A 7,120-nucleotide genomic window follows, 5' to 3' on the forward strand; every position below is an offset into this window, starting at 1 on the left:
ACAAAATATCCTCTTGTGTCAATAGCACACATGTTGCTGTTTACAAAACACAATTTGCTTAAGAAATTTTTTCTGTGAAGAAGATCCTCGGCTCTCGGTGATGTCCATGAATTGCAGACTTCAAGCAATCATTTCATGCAAGGATTTTGCAACAAACTACTAAATATAACTGCTTTATTATACCTGCTCTATCCCAAACATTTAATACTTTTTATCTAATTTAATCTGTGAAATAGGGGCACCATTGTAAAAAAAGTGTTGTCATTTCTACATGGTCTGACCAAAATGTATGCAGATATCTTTAAATTAAAGTCTGCCATGTTGTATTTAATCACGTCTGAAGTATTTTATTTGTAATTTTAAACTGTGGAGTAGAGGAGTAAATCAAGGAAAAATGTATATTTGTCACAAACATTATGGAGGACACTGTAAATTAGACAAGGAGAAACACATGTGGAAAGAGAGCAGCAAACAAAGCTGTGAAGTTGATCTGGACAGTGAAGAGAAGACATAATGTTATAACCAAATACAGCAAACACAAACTGTCTGTTAAGATGACCCTGAGTGACAGAAAAGAGACGTTGCATTCAACAGGTTAGTGGAGCATTGGAGCTTGATTGGCACTGAACTGAGGCAGGTGATTTGCATAGACACGCCCCTTTGTGTCTAAGTGCCCACCTGACTGCACTGGCTGTGTTTATAGCCTCTGACTGAGGCAGACTGACAAGGATCTGAATTGACAATGTCAAGTCTTGTGCTGCTCCTCTGCATCTTTGTCTTCTTCACTCATGGTATGACAGTTATTTTATAGCCTACACTTAGAATGCAGCGCTAGCTAAAAAATAGATTATACATGTATTATTAGTAGACTCTTCTACAATTTAATATATGAATCATATTCAATACTGTTTAAATACATATATTAATATACAAAATGTAAAATTATCTTTTATTTCACGGAAGGCAATGGAGAGACATCTATGATTCACACACCACCAGCTAAATCAACCAAGACAGGAGAAGATGTTACTATTAATTGTAAAGCACGTAAATTAGTATATAGTTCCTATTACAGATCAAATAGGTTGTCTGGTACCATCACAGACCTAGTGAAGCTCCTAAACTCCTTATCTTTATGGCAGACAGTCTGGGATTCCAAATCACTTCAGTAGGAGTGGATCAAGAACTGACTTCACTCTGACTGTCCATGGAGTTCAACCTGAAGATGCAGGACATTATTATTGTCTGCAGACAGAAGAACCCCCAGTCACACAGTGACAGATACCCATAAAAAACCTGCCCTGATCAGTGGCACATGTGCAGCCAGTCTTAGCACCGATTCAAAGACAGGAGTAACTGAGCTGAGACATGAACACAAAGAAACTTTAAAAAGTATTTGAGATGCAGCAAAACCATATCAACACATGTGATGGAGCAGGTCCGGCTCCATGCTCCTTCATCTCATTTGAGAGCCTCTTGAACCTGACACTGTCAATAGTCTGACCGGGATTAGCTGTAGAAGTGAGAACACCACACGAAGGAAGGGGAATGGACAAAAGTGTTCAGTGCTTTTATTAAAACAATCAAACAAAAACAAGTGTCCCAAAAAGTGCAATGATCCCATATCCATAATTAAATAATCCATATAAAGTTGTATCAGTGGAGGTTAAAATCACAATAAATAAATTAATTAAAAAGAGGTTTAAAACGAGGTTAAAAACAACTGGCAGGAAGAGTCATTTTTAACAATCCGATTCCTTCTTCTTTTAACAGTGATTGCTCCTCTGCTTATCCTTGTAGCTGAGGAGTCGACCTAACAGCAGACACAGCTGACCTTCCTAAGGTCTGGTTGCCAGCTGTCCCATAGCTATGGAGAGGATCTCTTGCTAGACTGAGGCTCACACCTGGGCTCTAGCCCCAAGCCTCCTCAATCCCCGATGCCTTCCCGGTCTTCCACGGCAGACCACGCAAGATCCCGGTCACTCCCACTCCTTGGAACAATTGAGCTGGAGCGACACAAATTCCAACCACCCCAAGAGTGTCGGCCACACACTCTTCTTCAGGGCTCATTTCTCAGCTGCCTTATTTCTCAACCTCGAGCCTGCTCTCCTCAGCTCACTCACTCCCACATCAGCTCTTTGTTCCTCCTGCCTTCTTCTCTCTTTAATGTCCATTTATTTTCTTTTTTCGATCCTTTGTTTTTCCTCCCCTTGCACTCATGCTTCCCCTTTTAAAATGGTGACATGACACAGCCATGTCAATTAGCTGCACTAGGTGCCAATTAGAGTCCTACAACTGTGTCCGGGAAATACTCTTGCCACGCTAACACGCCCCTTCTTACCAAGACGCAAGTGCTGTTATTATTTATTTATTTAAAAAGGTGCCAATCAGATGTGGACCTCACTTTATCACACACCTCCCCCTTTAAAAGCCGCTAGGTGTTTGCCTTCTCCAACCCTGTACAACTAGTGGCACAGGTTCATGGCGTGGCCCTACACTGCACTAAAAACAAATCAACAAAAGCACTAAAACAACCCATGCCCCTTGTATAAACAGAATTAAAAGAATAAGACCTTTAAAAAGACAATAAAACAATCAATAAGTAAATGTCCATTAAAAAGTTCAGGCTTTAAAATGTCCTCCTTTGGCTTGGGTCCGTGGGTACTTTCAAAGTCTGGCACCTATCCCGCTTGCTGCGCTGTCTCCTTTTCTTCAGTCCCCATCCCCAGCTCATCCCACCGCTGCCACCATTTATGACATTGTTGGATTCAAGAAGTTTCCAAACGAGAAGAGAGACCATGGAGTTGGACCTGCACCGTCACATCATATTTTTACAAAATACCTATAAAGTGAAATAAATCAAATCAGTAAGGGCTGTTCTCCACTGCATTAGGTAAGCAATGAGCAGATGAAATGAGAAGACTGCTTTCTGCCATTAATTGATTCTAATGAAATAAGCTACTCAGTTAGCATTATGATAAGGTGTTATTATATTAACTTCTTTTAAGATTGTGGTCTTGGAGTGATGATAGTAATTATACAACACAATGAGTTGTGTTCTCTGGACATGCTGTCGGTGCCTCTGATCAAAGCTGCCTGTTGTAAAGTGGTCTGATGGGAGGAAGCAGACAGAGAATAATTAATAAGTGACCCTCATTGTAGTTACAATGAAATCTAAAAAACCTTAACGACAACACGGAAACCATAGAAATGTTGGATGCTTACTAAGTAAACCTTAGGCCGGATTCATACTTCATGCGACACGACGCATGCTGCAGCGGACGCTCCTGCTACGCAAGCTTTGTAGTGTTTATACTTGCGCCCATATTTTACGTAAATCTGGAGGAATCCACCAGGTGGCAGTGCGAGATATTAACACGGTGAAAACAGGTTCGGCTTAACTGTGTTGTGAATTGCCTGGAACACCCATTAAATTCCGATGACACCTTACCGCAATATCTCTGAAAAGGATGTTTAATGATTAAATCCAGGGATATATTCATTCCAGCAAGCATTGGGCACAAGTGAGAAACAATCCCTGGACGAGGCCTCGGCTCATTGCAAGGTGAATACAAGCTCACACATACACTAGCGTCATTTCAGCGGCACCAAATCCCCAAATCTGCATATCTTTGGAAGGAAGCTGGAGCACAGTGTGGAAACCCAGCAGGAAAACATGTAAACTCCAGGCAGGGAATATCAGCGACGTGACTCCCTGCAAGACAGCAGCGCTAATACTCCGCCACTTTGTAATCCCCATGTGTGTAATTATTAGCAGTATTCATTATTTAAACGAAATTACCGATTTATCTGTAAAATGTAATATACATACTTTAATGCTTTTCATCATGAAAGTAATATCAAGTATAAATCTAAGGATTCAGAGAGATAGAATATCATACATTTAATGTGCTCAGTGTGGCGATCTATTGTTGGCGATCCACTGCTGTCAGGAGCAGTGGAAGCCCTAGAAAAAAGACAACACAGAAGACGGTATGTGAGACTTATAAAATGTATCGTGTCATTACGATCGGGAATATGCAACACTTGAATATAAAAGCACCACAAATACATCTGTATGTCGGCATTTTGCTTCACCACATCGAACCATTTATCAAATATCGAAGCGCGCACACAGATCTCATAGGATCCGCAAAGCGGCTTTCTGTCACATGCAGATAGTAAACAGTGACGTCACATTTCAACTTTTAGCACACTGCGCCCCCTGACTTTTTGCTGGCACTGCAACTCGCGCACGCATCACTTTAATTTCTGAGGACCTGCTCAGAGGACGCATCAAATGAACGCTCAGAATGCGTGGCAGCCATGATGCGGGCGCGTACGTGTTCTGAGCGTGAAGTATAAACGAGCCCTTACACTTACAAAATGTACTGTATATATTACTGTGTTCATTATCATCTCAAATATATATTGCAAGATTAGAACATTAGAAAATTAGAACAATCTAGACACGAACAGGTCGTTCAGCTTAACAAAGTTTGCCACTCCTATCCACTTCATTCTTCTACAAAACCATCCAGTCTAGTTTTGAAAGTCCCTAAAGTCCAACTGTCTACCACACTACTTGGCAGCTTATTCCAAGTGTCTATGGTTGTCTGTGTAAAGAAAAACATCCTAATGTTTGAGCAAAATTTACCTTTCACAAGTTTCCAACTGTGTCCCCGTGTTCTTGATGAACTCATTTTAAAATAACAATCTTAATCCATTGTACTAATTCCCTTCATGATTTTAAACACTTCAATCAGGTTACCTCTTAATTTTTTTTTCCTTAAACTGATAAGGCCCAGCTCTTCTAATCTTTCTTCATAATTCATCCCCTGTAACACTGGAATGAGCCTAGTTGCTCTACTCTGGACCTTTTTATCCCAGAGAGCAAAACTGCCCAAAGTACTCCAGTTGAGGCCTCACCAGTGTGTTATAAAGCTTGAGCAGAACCTTCTTGGACTTGTACTCCACACATCGAGGCGCTATATAATCTGACATACTGTTTGCCTTCTTAATGGCTTCTGAACACTGTCTAGCAGTTAGTAGCGTAGAGTCCACCTTCACTCCTAAATCCTTCTCATAATGCGTAATCTTGATTTCCAGACCTCCCATTGGGTATTCAGACCTAACATTTTAGTTCCTATATGTAATACTTTACATTTACTGATAATAAATTTCACCTGCCAGAAATCTGCCAAGCCAGTATGCTGTCCAAGTCTTTCTGTAATGATTTAACAAATTCCAAATTATCTGCCAATCCACCTATCTTGGTATCATCTGCAAACTTAACCCACGTGTTATTTATATTCCTATCTAAATCATTTATATATATTAAAAATAGCAGCAGCCAATTCTGATTTGGTTCCTCACACCATGACCGTCTGCCTCCTGTGTCTAAGCCAATTCTGTACCCATCTAAAAAAATCACCCTGAACTCCCACTTCTTTTAGTTTGTTGCCCAACCTCTCTTGTGGCACCTTATGAAATGCTTTCTGAAAGTCATAACAATTAATATCCTATGCTCCACTTTGATCGTATCCTTTTGTTGCTTCTTCATAGAATTCCAATATGTTAGTAAAACATGACCTCCCTCTTTTTCCAGAAAAACTCCTGTACTTGCCATGTGCTAATCAATCTTATCCTTCATAATTCCTTCAAGTAATTTCCTGTGATGCATGTTAAGCTTACTGGCCTGTAGGTGCTTGGATCTGCCTGGTCACCCTTTTTAAACTGTATAACAGGATAATATTTGCCATTTTCCAGTAGTTTTGAATCTCCACACTGCGCAGTGACTTCCTAAAAATATGTGTCAAGGGTTTATACATGTACTCACTAGCCTCCTTAAGAAGTCGAGGGTAAATATTATCTGGTCCTGGTGATTTGTTTGATTTCAGCATATTTAATAATCTGAGCAGCACTTCTCCCTCTACAATTTCTGAATCACTGAGTATCTCCTTAGTAGTCGCGTTTACCTCTGGGAGGTTATCCACTTCCTCACTTTTGAAGACCTCAGAAAAATGCAAGTTTAGAGCATCCGCTATTTCACTGTCTGTCTCCAGCATGTGTTGCCAAAGTAGGCAGAGCCACTTAGTTATGCAGCCGGGGAATAAGAAACTGAACTTCTCATTTCAGCTTCAGCACTGTTTCATTTGTGCTTCCTGATTTTGATATGCAATTTGTTTCTTGTGCAAATTTGCTGGTTTTGAACACTGCTTTGTTCATTAAATACTGATATGTGTTTTCTGATTTTGAATTGGTTTCCTCTTAGATTTGCCTATTTAGAAATCTCTCAAATAAATCAAATTTAAGATATATATTTATATATTGTGGACCACCAGGGCATGTATAGCTGCCATAACCTCGATACAGACAAGCAGAACACAATTTGTCACACAGCACACCTTTATTTATAGGTGGGGAAGTGTTTTCTTCACTTCCCACAAGAGCACAATGTCCACAAGACAAATGACAATCTTTTCGTTCTCTCTTTCTCTCCGCCTCCACTCTACTACCAGCAAGCTTCATCCACATCCTCCTGAATTTGCCTACTCGAATGGAGTGTGGCGGCTCATTTAATTCTGCTCCTAGAAGTGCTCCAACTGGCTCATCAGCATTACCTGGAATCACTCCTAGGTGTAGTTGAAGTCCATTGTAGGGCTCTGCAGCTCCCCCTGATGGCCCCCCACAGAACCCAACAGGGCTGTGCCAAACTCCAAGTACCTACGTGGCCTGCGGAAATCCGTGGTGCCACAGCCGTCCAGGAGGGCTGTCCTCTAGCTCCCCAGGGGAGGTGGTGCCTCCGAGATTCTTCAAAATCTGCCAGATTATCAGTAAATAATTCAGCGAACAAGGGCGAATGCGAACGCAGAAAATTTGCTGATCAGCATTACTCCTGAAATGTGATTCAACCATACAATTTATTGTGTTATAGATTTAATTTAAATGCACACATTTTGAGTTTATGCCCATCAATACATACTTAATTACTCATTATGATAAAATGAACAGATTTGAAAATTTATTTAAAATCAAAAACTGAAATCTCTGATTCATGTAAATATTTAGACCCTTTATAGAAGTTCCTTTATCAGCTTCTAGCCATCTTGGGTAAATC

The sequence above is a fragment of the Polypterus senegalus genome, chromosome 4, assembly GCF_016835505.1.
Source record: "Polypterus senegalus isolate Bchr_013 chromosome 4, ASM1683550v1, whole genome shotgun sequence".
Taxonomy (NCBI): domain Eukaryota; kingdom Metazoa; phylum Chordata; class Cladistia; order Polypteriformes; family Polypteridae; genus Polypterus; species Polypterus senegalus.